This window comes from Thermobia domestica, chromosome 1 (genome assembly GCF_964235325.1).
Source record: "Thermobia domestica chromosome 1, izTheDome1.hap1.1, whole genome shotgun sequence".
In the NCBI taxonomy this organism is placed as follows: domain Eukaryota; kingdom Metazoa; phylum Arthropoda; class Insecta; order Zygentoma; family Lepismatidae; genus Thermobia; species Thermobia domestica.
In genome coordinates, this window is record NC_137454.1 from 85,421,320 (window position 1) to 85,445,863 (window position 24,544).

General features: G+C 35.4%; 1 long non-coding RNA gene across 3 annotated transcripts in view; it reads left to right on the forward strand.

The window, feature by feature from the left end:
• LOC145686965 (uncharacterized) overlaps positions 1 to 24,544 on the forward strand; it is a 109,875-nt gene that overhangs the window by 39,996 nt on the left and 45,335 nt on the right. For 2 of the 3 annotated variants that reach the window (XR_014131658.1, XR_014131657.1), the window contains exon 3: positions 19,693 to 19,803. The exons of the other annotated variant lie outside the window; for it this stretch is intronic. This is a non-coding gene — a long non-coding RNA (uncharacterized LOC145686965). The remainder of the gene's footprint in view (positions 1 to 19,692; positions 19,804 to 24,544) is intronic. 3 annotated transcript variants of the gene reach the window in all.

Below are 24,544 nucleotides of genomic sequence, written 5' to 3' on the forward strand. Positions count from 1 at the left end.
TCTGCGTGTATTAATTCGTGGTAGAAATAAATATTGGAGATTGGCTAAAACACATACAGCATCTTATTTCATCTCAGTATGTCCATTATATGCAAGCATTTTTTTTTCATAAGTCTGCCTTTGTTAACCGGAAACATATCTTTAACGGATATTTTTGCGAGTTCCTTTCGATTCCAGTAAAGACAGGTTTTACTGTATCTTGTTGCAAAAATAAAGTAAATTGCTTTTTTCAAGTCATTTCGATCCAAACGAGATTTGACGCTGTTTCCTTTGGAAAAATTGTAGTGAAAGAGCTGTTTCATCTCGAAAAGTATCTGTTCTGATTGAAAGAGGCGTGTTCGAATTTCGTCAAGATAATTATTTTTTCTCTTGGACAACAGTAATAACATGTCTCAAATCAATAGCCTATCAACGTTACTACTCAATACTCATAGTAAAGTTGCATTTCACATATTCTCAATTCGTCCCCTGACAGGAAGTGAATTCATTTTGTCCCCTGTGCTACGCTCTAGTGGAGAAAAGGATGATTTCCAAAAAAAAAAAAAAAAAAATCTTTTATTAAAAACCTTCCAAAAGAGTGGCATCAAAACATTAGTGAAAAACGAAAAGCATAATTTCATCAAGAACATAAAAATAACTGTCTTTAATACGGAAGAGAATTCTTCACAAAACTATTAATAGCCACTTTACGGATACCTAACAGTCTTTGAGTGACGTCGCAGTTGAAAGAGATGGCATAAATAGGATCTCTTCGATGGAAATAAACCTAAGCGTTCTCAATTAAAAGACGAAAGGAAAACATTGACCAATTTTAGAAATATCAGAAATAATATTTTGGCCAAAGTGGAAAGGATACAGGGCTATGATGTAGTTAGATCAAAGTTACAGTTTGTGATGTGGAAAAGAATTGAGGTGGCATATAACGACTTGACTCAGTCGAGTTGGGAATCAATACCATTCAGTCGTACGCGTGTGTTGGATCTCATCTCGGTACAGTCTTTCGTGGTTCATAACCCGCGAAGGAACATCTGTGGCTATAGAGCAGTAACTTATAGCTCCGAATAATTGTCTAGGTGTTTTAAACTTAGTCCAAAGTGTGCTTGTAGCTAAGCCACTTTGAGTTTACGCGACTTTTACTCGTCGTTATAATTTGATCAGTGTTTAGAATGGTTGTACTTAAGTATGCAAGTATTACAAATCTAATATTACCAGTATACACGATTAATTAATCAAGATGACTCGAGAAAGAGTTAACTAGGTGTAATTATGACGTTCAGAACTGAGTCTTGAAATGGAAAGTATGGGGGGGGGGAGATGAAATTTTGCGTTTTCCGAATGTTAAATTTTGTATATATATATTTTTTTCATGATGTTTGCGAAAGATCTTTTCCATGAGAATTTACAGTGAAGAACAAGGAAAAGACAGCATTTCCTTAAGTGCGGAGGTCATTGAACGAAGCGTAGGTCATTACCAATTGCAAAGACTATTTCGAGAAAGTCGATCAACAGAGTTGCAAATCTCGAGGAAAGATAAAGTTTTTGAGAACGTTGTAGACAACATGAGGTAATCATGCGGAACGCCACGAAAAACTAGTGCAAGTTTGATTGCAATGTTAAAGGAAATACTGGATTCTTCTAATGTTGGTAAACAGAAAAGTAGTAGCTAAGCCACTTTGAGTTTACGCGACTTTTACTCGTCGTTATAATTTGATCAGTGTTTAGAATGGTTGTACTTAAGTATGCAAGTATTATAAATCTAATATTACCAGTATGCACGATTAATTAATCAAGATGACTCGAGAAAGAGCTAACTAGCTCTAATTATGACTTTGGCTCAGTGTATTCTAGGGTGAGTAGATTGGGAGCTCAATATTGCTTTCTTTCGTAATCGTCTTTATGGCGAATGACTTTGAATTCACTATTGATTGCTGTATGCGATATTGTAGTTCATGCTAATGCTGTCATTTAAGGGTAAAATATTCCATGTTTTAGAGGGCATGATCCTCGAACCCAGGATCTTTGATACTGTATGCTACCGCTGTATCAACCTTTTGTAATTAACACAAAGAATAAGTATTAGAAATTCCAATTGATTTGCTTTTATTTAAATAACTGAAAGGTAATGATGAATACCTGTAATATCATCTATTTCTAGGTATGTGTTGGGTTAAGAAAATCGTGACAAATTCAGCGAATCATTTATATTCATTATTTATATTTTAAAAGTAGATACGTAATACAGTGGAGTACCGATTATCCGAGTTTCGATTAACCGAGGTTCCGTCTTATCCGAGTTTAATACAAACAAACAAACAGACAAATTGTAAACTAATCCAGTTACAACGATAATCAGTCTGCACGCTTTTGTTTCAGCAAGAAAACAAAATGAAGCGAAGTAAAGATAACACCCCCATCCAACGTTGCCAGAATTAAGCGAGCGAGGTTTAAACGTTGCACTTCTTGAGTTTCAGTTTCAGAAGGCACTGTTTTACGTCGAACAGCAAGACGACAAGGCACCAGCTGACATTGTGATGTTGCTATGTCTGTGTAATATAGGGGCCAAAAATGAGACAGCTTAATGAAGCAGAAGATTATGAAAAACGTTTTTGTGTATGTTAATCAGTACCTTATTTGTGTTGTGTTCTGTATTGTGTTTTACTTCTGTACGTATCAATTTCAACCTCATTTTATTTACTGTATTATGGCTAATTTCTTATGTACGTATGTGTAATTATATGTACTATACAATATATCGAGTAAAATAATAAACACGGTAATAATAAATAATCTAATAAAGAGAAATAATCAATCAACAACAATAATAAATAGTGTACAATATTTTGTATGTATTTATCCGTGTTAACCGAGTTCTTGCTTATCCGAGTCCACATTAGTTCTGATAATCGATACTCTACTGTACTGTACTCTACTGTACTCTACTGTACTCTGTACTCTCTTATAAAACCTGAACCGAACCACTTTGAATTCCTGGAGTAGCATCATCTCGCCTACACTCCGCCGGAGGCTACGTGATTCATTTTTAACCACGCCACTTTAAGTAATGCCACACCAAGCACAATATTATTCCTTTTGTACCAATTTATAAGATCTTTTAACTTCTTAATTACTGTGTAACCGATATATAATGTATAATTCAGAATAACACCCAAATTGTTCATAATAGCAGATATTTATTAAATTGTAAGTAGCTTTCTGTATATTTAGTTTATTGTAGGCCTGTAGATGCTTTGTGTTATGTGCTTACCATAATACGCTTTTCTGATAAGTATTCTTTTTAAGAAAATGAATTTATTCTATGCGCATAAATGATTCAAATAATCCTAAATTTAGGGACTTTCAGTTAGCAGAAGGATCTAGTTTAAAATTAATTAATTTAAATAAAAACAGAGTTTGTCGTATAAGAATATTCAAAAGTTTATTTAGTCAATAATTACGGGCTACTTATCGAGGCAGAATCATAGGTCCATTTCCAATAGCTATTGCATATATTAGCAGCCTGATACCTTGTCTTATTCTTGAAAATACAGGGTGTTTCAAAGCAACACCGACAACGTTTGGGAGGTGATTCCTTACACCAAGATAAGACGAAAAGTATAGACCAACCTGGGTGCAAAAAATGCTTCCTTTCGGAGTTATAGGCTGCCGAAAACTTGGAAAAATGAACTTTAAACGTTCATAGCTCCGAAACTATGGGACCTACCGTAGTCGGATCAAGACTTCATTTAGGAACTAATGCCCTATCCAAAATCCATGTTTCAGAATCCTAAGATACTCACGCAACATTTTTTATAGAGTGAGTTTGGCTATGGGCATATAATTTGAAGTACTCACCAACTACCTCTATAAAAATTGTCGCTATCACACTCAAATTGGGTTCAATGGCTATCGGAACAATAAAAAATAATCACAATAAAACATTAACATCCTTTTCTCTTTCATCTTTCAAATCCTAAGGGGAAATACATTTTTAAAAATCTAAGTATAAATGATCTACATTCTACAATTAATGTCACTTTGAGAATAGTTATTATTTTTGACAACATATTGAAGAGCTGGTTTAAACAACACTAGATATGTTTTTTTACTACTGTTTTATTCAAAGTCTAATACGAGAAAACAGTTCATTTTCTTCTAGCTTGTAAAAACCGAAGACATTGTCCTTTTCGGGCTCTAAACAACAGATTCAAGGTATTACATAAAAATGATCAGGTAAAAATAGACTCCCTGAAATGATAGTGTCACATCGTTTTATGCAAACTATTATACAATCAAATATAATTAAATGAAAAAAAAAAGAAGTTGTTTGAGTTTTCACATATCCTGGTTCTTCCCTTCATCTTTTCCACTATTATTTTTAAGTATTATATAACTTGATTTTTGGCTCATTTCCACAAGATTCATGATTTTGCTGTATTGCAGTTCAAGGAGAATAGAATCTTACTCTTATTTCAACTAAATCATTCTTAGCACACAAATATTAACAAAATATTTGCTTCGTTCTTTGTTATTATCTATATCTTAAAAAGAACTGAAAGCAATCTTGAAATTTTTCAGTTATGGAGTAAACAGTCATAAATTAAGATTGATTGACCCCAACCAAAGCTGAAGTGACTAAGTAATAGGAAGAGAAACATGTGATTATTACTAGCGGATCCTGTTTAGTCAAGTCAAGGCTTTTTTCTTTTTCAATAAACAGGTTTTAATACGAGTATTACTGAAAATCGTAACCTTGATATCCTATCATCAATCGCTGAGCAAGTTTGCTTCCAAACAATGCTCTTATATAGTTTGTTTACATTATCAACTTAGAAAAAAGAAAGAAATGTATGGTGACAGATGACTTTTTTTAACCTTTCGAAGTAAGTTTGATTCAATCCTAGGTTTGAGGATTTAGTGGAACTAACTTCTGGAGCAAACTCCCATAGGTTCCACTGAAGGCAGAGTTATTAACGATAACAGAACTGATGGGTCGTACGAATGGGTTGTATTGAATTTCCCGAAACAAACAGTTCTAGGACAAAAACAATTCCCGGCAGAAACCGATATGTCGAAATAATTTAACTTCTCTTCCAAAGTACACAAATTAAATTTTTCGGTTTAATGAACAGAACCGATACACCAAAATGTATAAGGTGCCATCAAATGGAAAGGTCCATTTCAAAATATCCCGACATTCGTGTTACATGAGGTAGTTTCTTTGTGTGCTGTGTATACCCACAGGTGTATGTGGTATTCCAGTATTGTATACCCACAGTGTATGTCGTATATTGTCGTCCAGGTGGAGAGGGACTACTGACTAAACATTTTCGCTTTCTTACCCCGGACGCAACATGATGTGTGACTGAACAATGAAAGTACCGCTGAAGAACAACGGAATGCAAGACGGTTTACTCTTGTCGTCTTGAATGAGATTGTCTATAGCAGTTACTTTCACATCACGATTGCGATTTGTCATCATCCTATCCCCTAATTGTCCTTCAATGTGTTTCGTCCAGCACGAAAACGCGAATATCTGTTTTGTCCGATACCTATTTGTCACTGTACATAGCTTGCATTCGCCTTTAAATATTCAATGGAGAGTACCTATATCGTACCATGGTCACATCCGTTAGCAGCGACTCACGTCTGTGAAGTTGTCCCACCCACATAATGAATTTTTCTTTTTTTTATCTACATCGTTAGTTTATCGTTTTGCTAAAATTATCGTTAGTTTCGAAAATATAAAATTTTTATTCAACAAATAAATGGGCAAGCCAACTTCACGGTTCCCCGCCCACAAACGAATTTTTTAAGTTTTTCATATCACATCGTTAGTTCATCGTTAGTTTACGTTAGTTTTGCTAAAATTAACGTTTATTTTGCAAAAATAACGATTTTTTTCTAGATATAAATTTACCCGCCAAATATAAAGTTAGCCCGCCCATAAAGAATTATCATAAATTTCCATTTCACATCGTTAGTTTTACTAAAACTATCGTTAATTGCGCAAAAATAACGATTTTATTCGAGAAATAAATGGGCAGGCCAACTTCACGGTTCCCCACCCACAAATTTCAAAACTTTTTCATATCACATCGTTAGTTTATCGTTAGCCTACGTTAGTTTTGCTAAAACTATCGTTAGTTTCGAAAAAATAACGATTTTATTCTAGAAATAAAGTTACCCGTCAACTGTATTAGCCCGCCCATATTTTAATTCTCATAAAATTCCAACTTATATCATTAGTTTTGCAAAGATAACGATTTTTTTCGAGAAATAAATGTTCCCGTCAAATGTAAAGTTAGCCCCCCCCCCTAAAGGATCTTCATAAACTTCCACCTCGTATTCTTAGTATATTTTTAGTTTAGGTTTGTTTCGAGAAAACTATCGTCAGTTTCGCAGAAATAACGATTTTATTCAAAAAATAAATGTTCACGATTTATGAAGATCCTTTAGGGGCGGGCTAACTTTACATTTGACGGAAACATTTATTTTTCATATCACAAAATAACAATGTGATATGAAAAAGTTTTGAAATTTGTGGGTGGGTGGAGAACCGTGAAGTTGGCCTGCCCATTTATTTCTCGAATAAAATCGTTATTTTTGCGCAATTAACGATAGTTTTAGTAAAACTAATGATGTGAAATGGAAATTTATGATAATTCTTTATGGGCGGGCTAACTTTATATTTGGCGGGAAAATTTATATCTAGAATAAAATCGTTATTTTTGCAAATAAACGTTAATTTTAGCAAAACTAACGTAAACTAACGATAAACTAACGATATAAGTTGGAATTTTATGAGAATTCAATATGGGCGGGCTAATTCACAGTTGGCGGGAAACTTTATTTCTAGAATAAAATCGTTATTTTTGCGAAACTAACGATAGTTTTAGCAAAACTAACGTAGGCTAACGATAAACTAACGATGTGATATGAAAAAGTTTTGAAATTTGTGGGTGGGTGGGGAACCGTGAAGTTGGCCTGCCCATTTATTTCTCAAATAAAATCGTTATTTTTGCGCAATTAACGATAGTTTTAGTAAAACTAACGATAAACTAACGTTGTGAAATGGAAATTTATGATAATTATTTATGGGCGGGCTAACTATATTTGGCGGGAAAATTTATATCTAGAATAAAATCTTTATTTTTGTAAAATAAACATTAATTTTAGCAAAACTAACGTAAACTAACGATAAACTAACGATATAAGTTGGAATTTTATGAGAATTCAATATGGGCGGGCTAATTCACAGTTGGCGGGAATCTTTATTTCTAGAATAAAATCGTTATTTTTGCGAAACTAACGATAGTTTTAGCAAAACTAACGTAAACTAACGATATGATAGAAAAAAGTTTTGAAATTCATTTGCGGGTGGGGAACCGTGAATTTGGCCTGCCCATTTATTTCTCGAATAAAATCGTAATTTTTGCAAAACTAACGATAAACTAGCGATATGAGTTGGAATTTTATGAGAATTCAATATGGGCGGGCTAATTCACTGTTGGCGGGAAACTTTATTTCTCGAATAAAATCGTTATTTTGCGAAACTAACGATAGTTTTAGCAAAACTAACGTAAACTAACGATAAACTAACGATGTGATATGAAAAACTTTTAAAATTCGTTTGTGGGCGGGAACCGTGAAGTTGGCCTGCCCATTTATTTGGTGAATAAAAATTTTATTTTTTCCAAACTAACGATAATTTTAGCAAAACTAACGTAAACTAACGATAAACTAACGATGTAGAAAAAAAAGAAAAATTCATTATGTGGGCGGGACAACTTCACAGACGTCAGCGACTCCTTTGCTCAGTCACATAACATCCTGTTACGTCCGGGGAAAGAAAGTAAACGTGCTTAGTCAGCAATCCCATACCACCTGGAAAACAATACGCATGCGCTGATGCTTCGTTACAGGAATGACATATACATCTACAATGTAAGAACAAGAAAGCAATGTAAGAACAAGAAAGCCTGTCTTGGGAACAGGGAATCGAGGACCAACTTAAATGACACAGTTGCACCAAGTGACCTGCCAATAATAATATAATGCCTATAATGATGATGATGATGAATTATTTTATTAGTTACTTCCACTTATCATCCATCTCCTTTAACCTAAATTGCTAATGCTAATGCTAATAGTTTCTTTCAACTATCTACAGACTACCGACACTTTCCCATGACCTCATGTTTATTTTCAAACAGGGCATAATCTGAGACAATGAATTATGACTCTTTCACTTAACTTCATTTCATTTAATTCAAACAAATTATTAGAGTGAACTTTTATAAAGGTAACCAAGAAAGTTCTGTCACTTTTTGTGGAGATATGTGTTCCATTGCCCCTTACACCGTGAGTTAAACGCGAATGGAGATAAGGCGAAGGTCAGTTGTTGGTGTGGGTATATACGACATACTGCCTTCTTGTAGCAGTTCAGTTACGCTGTGAACGTGCGTAATGACAGAATGAACATGGGACTTCCACAGAGCGTCATAAGAGCGTGTATGCTGTACCAGGGGCGGATAGGTCCACCGGGATACCGGGAGAATCCCGGTAGGCCCCTGCCAATATTAAATCAATGAGGCCTAATGGTGGAATCATACTGTACTCAATGCTCCATTTTGTATGACAACTTCCAACAGAATTAATAACAGAATTGACCATTACATTTTTTTTCTGAATGTCAGGGGCCCTTGAAATGTATTCTAGTATTCAGCACGTTGTGTTTCATGCATGTTGTAATTTCAGAATGTACGAAAAGAAAAAAGTAATTTTTAAAAATGTATTGCAGTCGGTAACGTTTATGTGCTACACGAAAATATGTTAAACCTAAATAGATAGTCACAACTGAAACTGATCGATACACTTTTTAATTTTTTTAAAAACATAACACTTTTTTTTAAACCTAAAATTGCTCTTTGTACTGCATGAGATCAGGGGCATAGCAATAGGATATGGATGGGATAGGTGGGATATGTCCGTCCTTTTTACCGAAATCCCTGTAACGATAAGAAAAACAGAGAGAAAAGGGAAGAACGTAGGAAAGGGAACTCTAGGAAATTAGAGAATAACGATTGTTAGATTCATGTAAATGTTCTTCGATACTTTAGAATCCCACCATTGAACTTATCCGGCAGAAAGCAATGGCAAACCACTGTCGGTGTTCACCTTGCCTAAGGACCACAAAATCAGTTCCCCAGCTTAACAGTCATAATCATCATCGCTTTAAAATCACTTGAATAAATAAAAGATTTATGGGACAATAAATGACCATTTTTGCAGTAGTTCAGGAGCGTCTGAAACTAAAATTTTATTCGGGCACGAAATTCTGGCGCCCATCATAAAAATACTAGGCCACCGACTGTTACTTTCACAGCATTATACTAGAGAATTTTGCAGTACAATTGTCTGAAACATTGGAGCCGTGTTGGGGTTTTATTGAATCCGAAAAATGTATGGCCAAACGCCGAAGAAAAATTTTGATGTAAAAAACGCGCATTGGCTTCCTTGCCTTCATAGTAATTGAAGTGTTTGTTTTTAGTACAGAGTTGTAAAACAATGCAAACGTTGCAAATATTGATAAAAACTAGATTAAGAAGTACTTTGTCCCCAGAACACTTGAAAACATTTATGCTTATGGCAATTAAAAGGGCCATTTTAGTAAACCTTGAAAATGATAACAATGTAGATCATTTTGCAACAAAAAGTAAAATTTTCCAGAAGATGCTACTTTTGTAGAAAATCTCTATTGTACTGTTATGCTTGTATTGTATATACATTGTTCTCAGTCATTTACATTGTCTTCAAAATTGTATTGCCTTCAAATTGAAAAAAAAAAATGTAATAATGAAACGTTAGAAACTGAAATTTGTTTCTTAAACATCAACACAAGTTAAGGGCCGCAGTAGCTCGTGGTAAAGCGTTCGAATCTGGTGCGTGGAGTTCCTGGTTATATGCCTGCTTATACCAAGTGAACTTTATTGGTTGAAAAACACTGTGTGCATGGGTTTTTGGGGGTACTCCCGTTTCCTCCCACTTCCTTCATTCCACCATTTCATTCATTTCTCATCATCACCGTCTCCTTTAGCCTAACCGGCATAATCGTGGGACGTAAAACTCAAAGATTTCATTTCATTTTTCTCAGCGGTGCATGTGATCTTTATTCGAGAAAACTAATCATGCATTCATTACCCTGAAATTTTATATTGCTTAAAAATTACTTGTGAAACATGGACATACATATTAGGTACAAGGAGACCAGAACTTTTACTTCCAAAAACGGGACGCATACGAATCTGCGACGGGGGGACGGGGGGGACTTCCACATTGCATTGTGGGACTCAGGAGTGATTTCAATTTACAAAATACACAAGTAAGAATGATAACACAGCGTTTCTAACTTAAGTACTACCCAACAATACTTTTAATTACTTGAACACTCAGAATTTCCATTCAATTCCCACTTGAACCACAGAACACTCAATTCTCATTTGAATATTCAGAAGTTCTAGGCACGGCTGAACCTTCCCAATGAGTATTGGTACGGAAAAGTGTAGAATTAGCATTGACCATTTATATTTTGAATAATAATTACGGGACACCTGGGTCATGTTTGCTTAAAAACGAGACATCTAGGCGTCCCGTTTGAGAATCAGAAAAAAACGGGACAACGGTTGAAAATAAGGGACTGTCCCGGCTAAAACGGGACGTCCGGTCACCTTGATTATGTAAGTATATAAGTAATTCGAGCTATATGTATCTATTTTCTCTGTCCCGGCAAAACAAGTGATTCTTAACTTTCTAGTTTTCTTTTGTATTAATTTTCGTAGTTTTGCCGCAATATAAAGGATCAAATTTGTTTTTTGTAGTACGAATTTCGTTAAATTTTGGATCTGTTTTTACCCTACCTTACCTAGTAAAAGTTATATATATACATGAATTTTAGAGGTAGACTATGCTAAGTCATTTTTTGGTCGAAATTGAGTTAAGAATACTTTTTAATAGACTATGTTCTTTCTAGTGGTGTAACAATGTAAGTCTAAAAGCATCCTATTACTTTGTAACTACTTATTAGAAAAAAAGGTTGAAAACAGTACTATAGGTCTTACTTAAGGAACTTGTTTTTCGATTCTCTTGTAAAATTACGAAATTATGACTTGGTTTAGTTTACCTCTAAGGTCCAGATATAATAAAATCATAGCCATAATCAACTATTGTCAATCCACTGCTGGATGAAGGTCTTTCCAAGTCTTCTCTACAACTATCTATCTTGAGCAATTCTTTTTCAGGTTACTCCCCAGTTGTTCTTGATTTCGTCAAACCTTCTTGTATAAGGACGTTTCCTAGGCTGTTTTTATCTCGTGGTATCCTGTCTAGAATTGTTTTTGTTCATCCATCATAATTTCTTGCAATATGTCCAGCACATTTTCCATCCCATGTTAAAATTATTCAATTAGTACCAGTCATTAGTTGCCAAATAATTCATTTCTACTGTATATATTTGGCCTACAAATAGTTCAAATCCGCTACTTTTGGAGCACCGACACGCTACTTTTTGATCTTCGAATCTGGCAACACTGACTGAATGATTTAAATCAACACAATGTGAGAACCTCCATTTGGTCTAGCGGCTAGCACGCTTGACTTCGGTTCGCGTGATCCCGAATTCGATTTCCGGTGGGGATACAGTTGAACGACCGAAGTGGTTCGGATTCCATTATAATCATTAGCTCCACGTCTCCTTTAGACGCCCTGACATAATCATGGGACGTTAAACTAAAACAAACCAAACCAAAAATCAACACAATGTGTATTACTAACTATAAGTCCTTGAATAATTGCATATAGCTATATGGTATGGATCGAGTTTGAAGTGGTCGGTAGTCAAACTAAAACAAGTGAAATGTAACTAGGGTGTATTTATGGTTTTGTGTACATCAGGCCTAAGGCTTAGGGGAACAATTAGTGTTACTGAAAAGCTATCAGTTACATTTAATTCCAGTTACAGTTTGCATTTGCATGTATTACTGGAACGAAAACTTTGACATTAACATTATAAATAGCCAAAGACAATTAAAAACGTCGTCTTTCGAAACCATTCTTGCAACATAAATCAAATTACGAGTTATTAAAATATTTTGCAACTTAGTTACGTTGTTTCCACTATATTTAGAATAATATTTAGCAATTTATTTAAGTTGGTAACACTGCTTAAAATAATGGAACTTCAACTTGTAATTAAAACAACCAAAAACTATTGTTGTAATGTTATAGAAGCAAACTAAAACAACAATCATTATAAAAACTTAACACAAATGCGGTATTTTAAGCAATGAAACAATCACTATCCATGTGTTTGGTATCTCTGAAATGGTTTGAAATAACAATTCTTGTAAATGACATTATGATCACTTAAGTCTTTTGAAAGCATCTACGTGATGAGACGTGATATATCAGCACGTTTTCAAAGTAAAGTCTTTAGAAAAAGTTAAATTTTTCGTTCTTTGTAACTTTGTTCCTTCCTCCATTCGAAATCTTATATATAAAAGAGAACGTACAAATCCTTTGTTCCCTCATCACGCTAATACGGCTGAACCAATTTCTTTCATTTTTGGGGGGTTATTAGGATTTGGACCCTAGATGGTTTTTATCATATCACTTTAATTTTTAATTACCAGTGTCTTGAGATAATTGACCATTCAAGTGTCCATAACGTACAAATCCTTTGTTAGTTCATCATAGGTAAAAATAAACGTATTTATATGCAACCCGCATGACCGTGTCACTCGGCGGGTTAACATAAATGACAGGCGATAAAGCGAAAAAGTAAAAATTATCTAAGTAACAAAGTTTATTGCGTTCCGGGGTGACCGCAGCGAAGCGGGGTGAACGCTGCTAGTACATTATATCATAATCATAGTATTTGACGCTAAGATATAAATGATGCGCATTAGATTAGAGATTAGAGATCTCCAAAATGTTGATGTTAGTGATACTGTATTGTCCTTTATTACACTGAATAATGTATGTGGTATTGTGGTTTTATTTAATATCTAAATTAGAAATAGGCAATACCTTACATAGTGCAATTTGAGAAAATACAACTTTATTTTGCGTTGGTAACACTGCTTGTTTATATATAGGCACGGATCCAAGGGAAGGGCTATAGGGGCTATATCCCCCCCCTTGATGCTCAGGTATACACTGAATAAAATGAGCTTCAATCCTGCTTTACACTGGATAAAGAGGCAAAGTATAGTTTAGCCCCTCCCTTGATCATATCTTGGATTCGCGCCTGTATGTATATATGTACAGGGTGGCCCATTTTAATCTTTCCACGGAAATATCTCGAAAACGGTTGAACAAAAATGAACTGAATAAAAACTCAAATAGGAAATACTATGGGGCAAATCGAATGGTGATGTCATGGTGTCCCCCAGGGCGCCCGGGGACCAACTTTAAAATTTTAAATGGAAACATGGGGCGAGTGACACCTTGTTCGATAGATCTTTAAAAACTGAAAAGGAATGTAGCAAAAGATTTTTATATCGGTCACCGTTTTCAAAATGGTAGCCAAGATAATTATGTTACCTGTATCAGTTAATTGTCCAGTAGCACTAATATGAAAACGGTTGAACATAAATGAACCAAACAAAACCTCAAATAGGAAAGCCTTGGGGGCACATCGAATGGTGTTGTCGCGGTGTCCCCAAGGACCGGTCTTCATGGGGCCCAGGGCCCAACTTTAAAATTTTAAATGGAAACATGGGGTAAGTGATACCTCGTTCGATAGACCTTCAAACACTATACAGAGTTGTGACAATGAACAGAACAAAAAGTGAAACAGGAAAATTACATAAAGAACGTCGGATAATGCCGTGGTGACCCCCAGGGCCGCCTTTCATGGGGGCCCAGGGCCCAACTTCAAAACTATCAATGGAAAAAACATAGGTCAAATGATATCTCGTTCGTTAGATCTTTAAAAATTAAAAAGTGTTGTGGTAAAAGATGTTTTCATATCAGTTACCGTATTCAAATTGGTCGCCAAGACATGGTGCCTGTATTAGATAAAACGTCCAGTACCACTAATATGAAAACGGTTGGAGATAAATGAACAGGATAAAACTCGTATAGGAAACCGCAGAAGGTATTTATCATTCCACGCCTCGAGAATAATCCAACGGAGAAAAATATTATTAAAGTATAAGTGAAATAATGCTAAAGAGGAAATCTAATTCTTAGAAAATTATCTTTCCTATCTCCCTCCGTAAGTGGGTGAAGCGGAAATGAATGGTAAAATCTCAAATGAAAACCCCACTTTTACTTGCAATAGGTATGGATTGTCTGAAACATTTGGGTGTACAAGTGGCTGGTACTGTAATGAAGTAACGAACCAATATTGTGCAGACGACTTTTGAGCAAAACCAACATTTGTACAAGTTGTTTTAAAATTGCATTGTTCGACAAATTGGTTTCGCATTTCAGTTCATTCATCTTTGAACAATTCATTGCCTGCAATCAAAATGGAAAGTAATGTTTAACAAGAATTTTACCTACTTTTTTCTATTACAGACACCTATCTGTTATAAACTCACATTTCAGATAATTTTGTTGTGTAGATACAATTTGCAAAAACTAAGGTTCTCATTTGAAATTTCACCGTTTCTTCCTGTCCCGCTTCACCCACATACGGAGGACGTTGGAACGATGATTTTCTAGGAACTAGATTTCCTCCTTTGCATTATGGCACTTTTACTCTAAGCATCTTCTCCTCTGTTGCAACATTTTCGAGTCCTGGAATGATAAATACCCTCTGTGATTTCCTATAGGAGTTTTATTCTGTTCATCCGTTATTATCTTCAACCGTTTTCATATTAGTGGTATTGGACGTTTTATCTGATACAGGCACCATGTCTTGGTGGCCATTTTTAAAACGGTGACACATATGAACAATCTTTTGCCTCAATGCTGTTTAGTGTATAGAGATCTATCGAACTAGGTATCATTTGACCCATATTATCGTTTCAAATTTCTAAGTTGGGTCTGGATCCCATGAGAGCCAGCCCTGGGGCGCACCGCGACAACATTATTCGATTTGCCCCGTGGATTTAATATTTGAATTTTTGTTTGGTTCATTTATCTTCAACCGTTTTCATATTAGTGCTACTGGACGTTCATCTGATGCAGGTAACATATCTTCAGGCTATTTTGAATACGGTGACCGATATGAAAAATCTTTTGCCACATCGCTTTTTAGTTTTTAAAGTCCTATCGAACGAGGTGTTACCCGACCCATGTTTCCATTTAAGATTTTTAAAGTTGGGCCCCGGGCCCCCTTGAAGAGCGGCCCTGGGGGCACCATGACATCGCCATTCGATCTGCTCCATGGTATTTCTTATCTTAGTTTTTGTTCAGTACATTTAGGTTCAACCGTTTTCGAGATATTTCCGTGGAAAGATTAAAATAGGCCACCCTATACATAGATAGATAGATAGATAGATAGATAGATAGATAGATAGATAGATAGATAGATAGATAGATAGATAGATAGAGAGAGAGAGAGAGAGAGAAGATTATATACAACAGCAGAGGATTTTGTTTCGGGAGAGGCTTGAGGAACGGGTAACAAAAATTTGTGTTGCACATGCAATGCAAAAAAATGATTACAAATTTATTTCGGGAGGGGCTTGAGCCCGATACCTACCCCCAAAATACGCCACTATACATCAGTCAACCGTCCCCATATTATCTCATACAGCAACGAAACAAATTTTTAGTAAAGGCAAAATAACTATCAATATTCGAGACGAGACCGAGACTTTCGAGACTGACTATAGTCTCGTCTCGGTCTCGTCTCGATTTATAGAGGTCTGTCTCGGTCTCGGTCTTGTCTCGGTATGTAAAAGTCCGTCTCGGTCTCGGTCTCGGTATATAAAAGTCCGTCTCGGTATCATCCCTATATATAACCCGTGCTTAAGCCGTTATGTACACATGTGAATTTGCATGGATGCAACGCACGTACGTAACCCGTGCTTAACCCGTTATGTGCACATGTGCATTTGCATGGATGAAACACACATTTATATAACCCGTGCTGTAGCCGTTATGTATACATGTGCATTTGCGTGGATGCAGCACACGTACATAACCTATGCTTGAGCCGTGCATGTGCATATGTGTATTTGCGTAGATGAAGCACATTTAAATTACCGGTGCTTAAGCCGTTGTGTGCACATGTGCATTTGCATGCTACTGCACGGGTGTATGAGACGTACATAATACCGTGCAAGTGTATACTTTCATTCTTTTACTCTCATTCTCATCAACAATGTAAAGTAACCTCCATTTTTGGCAGGTGTTGTTTTTCCTTCAGGCGGTGTTATAGAGACTTCTCGACAAATGACAGCTGAATGATTGTAAAAATGTTTATTCATGATTTATTCATTATGATGTTATTTTCTGACTGTATTAATGATCTCAATCACACCAAGGTATGGAAAATGAGGATCAATGTAGTTTTCATTCTTTTTTCGGTGTAGCTACTTCCTTAATTAAATCTGAATCGTATTTTACGCGTATACAAGAAAAAAGAAGGTTTCTAGTACAGTATGCAATATTCACTTAATGTAAGATTTTCCACAGGAGATGGCCATTACTCCCTTCCCCTACAAGTTAGAGGTCTGCACGGGCTCGGGCCGAACCCGGGCCTACAAAGCATATGTCACTTTGGGCCCGGGCCGGGTTCGGGCCTTAAATTTTTAAATATACAGCCATATTTCTCGGACCATTTCGGGCCTAACTGTATAAATATACTGTACAACAATATTTATCGGACCGTTCTTTCTGAAGAACTTTTAAAGCACAACTGCATAATTAAACCTCCAATTGCTGTAAATAAAAATATAATTTTGAGTTAATTATTAAGTTTCTGTAATTCGGGCTAATTTGATTATCACACGACCTCGGGCCTAAATGCTAAAACATATTTTGGACTCGGGCCGGGCCTAATTTATCATAAATTCACGGGCCGGGCCGGGCCCGGACTAAAGATTCCAGCCCGTGCAGACCTCTACTACAAGTAGAGACATGAGGGTTTTTCCAGTATTTTGTGGTAATGTAGCAAAATGTTCAGAACAGAGGTTCCCAACCTTTTCTTACACTTTACTGTTTGCTCACAGTATCACGTTTGATTTTTATTAGTTCTATTAATAATAATGTAAATTATAATTTCTAGTATAAGACTACGAGTATAAGTTATAGTACTGAGCATTGCTGCCGCAGGAGAGGTGAACTGGTACAGTCTGTCACAAAATTTATTTTAACTTATTATTAATTGCATCCTGGTTTATTATTAGATCTAATTGCTTCCTCATTTTTAAATTCTAAAATTTCACGGCCCATACAGTCAGTGTTCGTAGATTTCCGTATGAAAATTTCCCTCGACTGACACAAAATTTTCCCTTTTCTTATCAAATTTTCCCCAGTTTGTTGAATGTCTAATTCCTATGACACAAGTTATGTAATAAGATTAATTTAGCTGTATTAATGGAAGTGCGAACCACATTTATTTTATTTATTTGTTTTTTGCTTCTATTTTTTACTTTTTCCTTCTTTTTTTTCTTTTTCTTGTTCTTTTTTTTAACAAAAAATACTATTATATACTTAGCGAACAATGGGTGTAAATTATGTTACTTTAAACACACATACAAACTATTATTATTGTATTGCTTTATTTCAGAAGATTGGTCACTCGGTCAGCCTGGATTTTCACATTTTATCGAAAAAATCCATTATTCTCTTTTTGTTAAATTTAACTACGAAATTTCCCTAGATTAGGGAAATTTCCTCAAACTACGAACACTGCATACAGTGGAACTCAGCGACACATTGGTTGGGAACTATTGGATTAGAAGACTTAAAATGTAAAATCTGTTGAATGGTTGAATGATATAGTACAAATTCTACACAGAATATATTTCTTTGTATCTTACAGCAAGAAGTCTGTTTGGTAGTTCATTACTGTGTGATGTAATCACTCACCTTGAATTTAATTTTAAAAGCAAAAATTGTTATAATATTACATAAAGACTTAGATTGACATCTGGTTTGGATTGTAGTAAACAAATTAAAGTAGTAATTATTTGTGTACTTCCTATTTGACAGGTTCTCACCAATCAAAAGCGCGAGCAAGTAACTTGCACAACAATTTATTTTATAATTCACACACCTATTTTAGTTATCTAACGCGGCTATTCGTCCTCGTTAATAAAGAATCTCCTATCCTGTCCTCCCATATATCCTTCACAAAGCCAACTGAGAGAAGTACAAAAGAAACCTGTTTTTTTTAATAAATAAATAGCAATTTTATTAGACTAACAGCAATTGCCCTTTCATAACAGCAGGAGTAATTGCAAACACTTAAAAAAAAAAAAAAACTAAATTCCAAAAACGCAAATTATTCATACTCTTTGTATTATTACAGAACTACTTTTATAAAAGAAATATAAACAAAATCTAATGATAGTTGGAAAAAACGGAAGAAATTATAGATTATAGTAATTATGATTCAATTCCCACCTATACCAATTAAACATGTGTAATTTTCTGTTTTAGCATAGTACAATTATATTGTACGCAGTTGACATGTTGCGATAATCTCAAAATAATAAATATGCAGATTTCGCAGGTATGTAGCTTCCTAATGTTCTATCCGTACTTTCTATCTCTGATCTTCAAGGACTTTTGTCTCAATTTTAGAATAATAACAAAAAAATTATTGTAGATATCTCTAAGAAAAAAAAATACTATAATAAGCGTTTTCCTGAATTATTATTATAATGGAACACGAATATAAGATACACAGAGAGTAAAAGGAGGAAGAGATGTATTCCATCTGCAACGGCATTTCAGATTCTGGTTGATGGGTGCGGGAGGGGGGGAGTTCTGCACCTACATAAGAATTTCATGTCTTTTACTCAGAATTTCTGATATACTGAGAAGGAAGAAACATTGAGCAGTGATTGATTTCTTATATAGCAAAAAGTGTAAGAGTCTCACTACGCTTTGGCCACTTCTTAGTCTTACTTTTAGTCATACGTAGAAAGTAGGCCAAATAGTGTTTGCGAAATTCTGTTAAATTTTACGACATTATTAGTCTTTAACGGGGGAAAAGAATGTCAATTAATACATCTTATCGAACAAAATGATATGGATAAATGGAAGTCCTCATGTGCAGTTTTCGAGAAAATAGAGATTTTTTTTGTAAACCTAAAAATTGACACTGTACGATAAACGGAAGTAAGCTCTTCATTATAACACTAATCAGATCATAGTACACAGTTTGATTAATGAGATATACAATTATTCAAAAATATGATTATATCTCAAATTTTAATTTATGTTTAGGTACAATGTTTCTCAAAGGTGATACATAGAGATATAATCATATTTTTACATCGAATTACATATATATCCCTCTCGTACGGATTTCTTGAGGAAGAAGAATTTTTATGGCTCTAAAAATTGTTTTCCGTTGTCGATAATAACATTATTTTGTGGTCATGTTCTGTCCTTTAGTTGAAAACAACTAATTTTAACTAAATTAGAGGTGCTAAATCGATATGTGAAGTCCGTTTCCTCTTAACACGTACTTTTTTTTTTTTTTTTTTTTTTTTGTCGTTGTAGGTAGGATACGCATTTTACATCATCATCCACTGTTCCATAATCCACTGAATGGTGCGATGTCCTGGTAAAACCGTTCCCCATATTCATAATTAACAATGTCTAAATTTTGTGGTAAGAACTCAAATGTGAATCCAAAATATGTAATTTCAGGGCATTCCCTGCTTTGGAAACAGAGCACTATATACTAACAATAGTTCTATAATTTGATGCTTTTGTATTCCCAACGCACTAACTTGAATGCTTGCCATGCTGCCTTTTCTATGTTCGACAGTGTGCACTCAAATATTCTTAGTGATTATTGCAAAATGCATCGAATTTACAAACAACACCAAGTGCTTTTCCGCAAGGAACATCAAACAGTCGACACATGCCGCCTCCAATAATCTTCAGAGCTAGACTATGAAACTCATAAACGGCTAACCATGTTAATATCGCAATTAACCGGCTTTATTCTCTCCCTGTTTACACATAACTTCAACAAATAATAGATTTTTCGATTTTGATTATTCTTTTCTAGTTTCAAAGGGTATACTTTTTTGTAGGTTCCAACAAATTTTATCAGGATCTGATAACAGTTTAAGTTAGAAAAACAAAACTCCACAACAGTTGACACTGTTAATATCTCGTTTATGCCCATGAAGAATCCAGTAACGATACATACATACATACATACCCCCCATATATATATATATATATATATATATATATATATATATATATATATATATATATATATATATATATATATATATATATATATAGGGTGTCCATAAAGTCCTTTGCCACTCCTAAAACTCGGAAACGGTGAAATATATATGTCAAAATGAGAAAACATAAATTTCATAATTTCAAAAATACTACGTATTGAGGGAATCAAAGTTGTCCCAGGGTCCCTCGGAGGGTCCCAGACAGGGTCCAACTCAAAATTTTTAAATGGCAAGGGGGTCAAGTATATCGTTTGAAAGCTATTTTCAAAGGAAAGACGATGGAATAAGTTTCGATGCTGTATAGTAGACCTGTACAAAATGGCTACAGGTCAAAATCTTAATACAGTTTACATTGAAAAGTCTTTGGTCACTCCTAGAAATCTGAAATGGCTCAACATATATCAAAACTGAAAAATACGTATCTCAGCATTTAAAAAGTACTATGTATTGAGGGAAACAGTTGCCTCAGGGTCCCTCGGAGGGTCCCAAATGGGGATCAACGCAAAAGTTGTAAATGGCCGTTTGAAAGCAATTGTTAAAAGAAGGCAGATGGAACAAGTCTTGTGGGTATACTAACCTCGTGTGAAGTGGCGGGGGACTGAAAATGTTAGCACAGCCTTGTAAAGCGAATTGTAGTAATACTAATAATAGTACTACTAATTGTAATAGGAGCATTAGTAATAACATCAGAAGTAATAGTAGGCACACTTCTACTTGATATAGTATTGTCTCAATTAGTAGTAACATGGCATCCAGTTAATTAAACCTTTCAATAGATCTGACTGTTCACATAGCTATCAATTCACTCAATCCCTGTTCTTTCGGACACGGTTTGCATAGCCGTTCCGAACTTGTATCATCTTCATTCTTTTACCAATAACTTTCAAACACTATGGTACTTGACCCTTTTCCTATTCGCAAATTTTAAGTTGGACCCCACTTGGGAACCTGCGGGGATTCTGGGACAAATATTTGTACATCGAAAAGGTGTACTTTACAAATAAGGAAACACTCCTTTTAGCATTTTGACAGTGGCCCCGCATAGCGTAGTCGCTAACGCTCTCGCTTTCGGTGCGAGCGGTCCTCGGTTCGATTCCCGGTGGGGTCACTCGATCGAAAAAGTGTAACACGCTTCTAAATGGCCATAGATGCCGAAAGCCCAGAAATCTAAATCCTAAATCCCTAGCATTTTGACATCTTATGTTTTACCGTTTCGAATCACTGGAAGTGACATGGACATTTTGATGAAGGCCGTGTTAACAGTTTAATCCCCCCGCAATGCACGCATGGTTAGTATTAAAACATAAAACCTTTTCCATCTTCCTTCTTTTAACAATAGCTTTCAAACGGTACTTGGTCCCATTGTCATTTGAAAAGTTTGAGTTGGACCCGTAGGGACTTTCCGAGGGACCCTGGGGCAACTTTGTTTCCTTCTAAACGTGGTACTTTTGAAATGGTGGCATGTGCTTTTATGTTTTGATATCTGTTGAGCCATTTCAGATTTCTAGGAGTGGCCAAAGACTTTTCAATGCCAACTGTATTAAGATTTTGACCTGCCGCCATTTTCTACAAGTTTACTATAGAGCATTGAAACTTATTCCATCGTCTTTCTTTTGAAAATAGCTTTCAAACGATATACTACTTGACCCCCTTGCCATTAGAAAATTTTGAGCTGGACTCCGTCTGGGACCCTCCGAGGGCTCTGGGGCAACTTTGATTCCCTCATTATGTGGTACTTTTGAAATGATGAAATACGTGTTTTCTCATTTTGACATATATTTCACCGTTTCCGAGTTTTAGGGGTGGCAAAGGACTTTATGGACATCCTGTATATATATATAGTTGAAAGTGGAAAAAATTAAAAACTTAAAAAAAATAATCGACTTCAAAAACGCACTAAAAACTAGAAAATAAAACCTTTTTAAAAAAAGCAATATCAACCGACTTGAACAAAAGTGCTAAAAAAGTAGCAACTAATAAAAACACTAAAAAGCAGAAAATAATAAACGATCGCAGCTTAATTCCTTTCAGACAGGCCGACTTCAGACCCTCATATTCTTTTAACGATCAGCTTCTAAGATTATCATCACTTATTACTCAATAATTCTGCAAAACTAGGGGCCGCGGTGGCTCAGTGGTAGAGCGTTCACCACTGGTGCTTGGGGTCCCGGGTTCGATCCCAGCCCTCGCCAAGTGAACTTTGTGGTGGACAAACACCGTGTGCGTGGGTTTTCTCGGGGTTCTCCCGTTTCCTCCCACTTTCTTCATTCCACCATTTCATTCATTACTCATCATCACCCTCTCCTTTAGCCCAACCGGCATAACCGTGGGACGTAAAACTCAAAGATTTCAATTCTGCAAAACTATCCTGCAGTCCTATTTGACTTAGAAAAGGCGTTTGATAAAGTCTGGCACCACGGGCTAATATACAAACTTGTTCAGTTTCGACTCCTTATGTACTACATCCGCCTAATTTACAATTTCATTACCAACTGTCTCGTTTACATCTCCATTCAGGACTGTTTATCGCATCCGGTCTTTCTACTTACTGAAGTGCCACAAGGGTCTGCATTATCTCCTCTACTCTATCTCTTGTAAGTCGCTGACATGCCCAGACTAGCTGATAACATTCATATTTTCCAATATGCCGATGACACGGCTTTCCTTGAACTCGAAAACTCTATCCAACAGATCAATACAGTTCTCCAGCTTGCTATCGATCGATTCAGTACCTGGTGTAATCACTGGAGACTTACTATTAACGGAACAAAAACATAGGCCATGGTCTTCTTACTACCACGATGCACTTCCAGAGTGCGCAGAAACCCACGTCGCTTATCTCTATATGTTGATCAAGTGCCCCTTCAGGCCAAAAATACAGTAACGTATCTAAGAATTACCTTTGATCGTCATCTTACTTGATCACAATGTCTGAAAACAGTAACTACTAAAGCTTATAATCGTATCAATCTCTTGAAATGTTTTACTGGTACTATCTGGGGTCTCAAGCCACACACAATCCTCAACACCTACCTGTTTTGACATATGGTTTCACTGCCTGGATAGCCGCCCGATCTCAGTATTATCACAAACTTTTTATCTTCGACAAACGAACACACGTCAAAAGAACTCTACGAGAAATGGCCTCCTGTCGAAAAGGCACCACAGAAGAAAAAAAAACTGCCCGGAACTCAGAATGTATGCCAGTTTATATATATATATATATATATATATATATATATATATATATATATATATATATATATATATATATATATATATATATATATATATATATATATATATATTGGATTGTACAGTATATACCGGATCCGGAGAGAACTGCTGTCAGATATGCTATTCCTCGGGACCTATGGCCAGGGCCCGTACTCTCAGTAGGCCAACGGTCAAAAAGAGCCCGCTTTAAAAAGGCTATACTCAGAACAGACCGAGTGAAAGTACTCTGTGTTAAAAGAGAATGAAACCAAAGTATCAAAGTATGTATAAATAAAAAAGAAATCGAAAGAAAGAAAGAAAAGGAAAAAACTAATCTGTAGATAATACGTATTTTATTCGAATTAAAGTATTTACACGTGGCTTTGTATGTGTGCATCTTTCTCTGTTGTTATTTTTTTATGAATATTTGGTTTAAGTTTAGTGCTTTCCATGCAACTGAACTATTGACTGAAGGAATAAAGCATGAACAAACCATCTGTGCTTTTTAGTATACTTATTTTATTTCATTCTATAGAAATTGTGAGCGTGTTCTTAGCGACCGAAGTTTGAACAGATTTCCTCAAAAGATACTTGGGAGCACGCGGTAAATTTAAAAAATTCATATTTACAACAGATCATAACTTGTATAATAGATGGCGTATTTTTTACAAAATGGGATGTAAACAGTACAGAGACATATCGGAAAATAACTTCAAAATTGACTCCAAAGAGTCAAAATCCATCACGAAACATTTATGTACTAAGCCTATAACTCTACGATGATTTTGACTCCCCAAACCTAAACTATGCCAATATCTTGAAAAGGGTTCGAGATACCGTAAAAATAATCCAAAAATACCTCCTTCATAATCCCCGTGCCGAATTTTATTAAGTAACATAATAATGTATCAAGTTTCAAGCAGCTACAG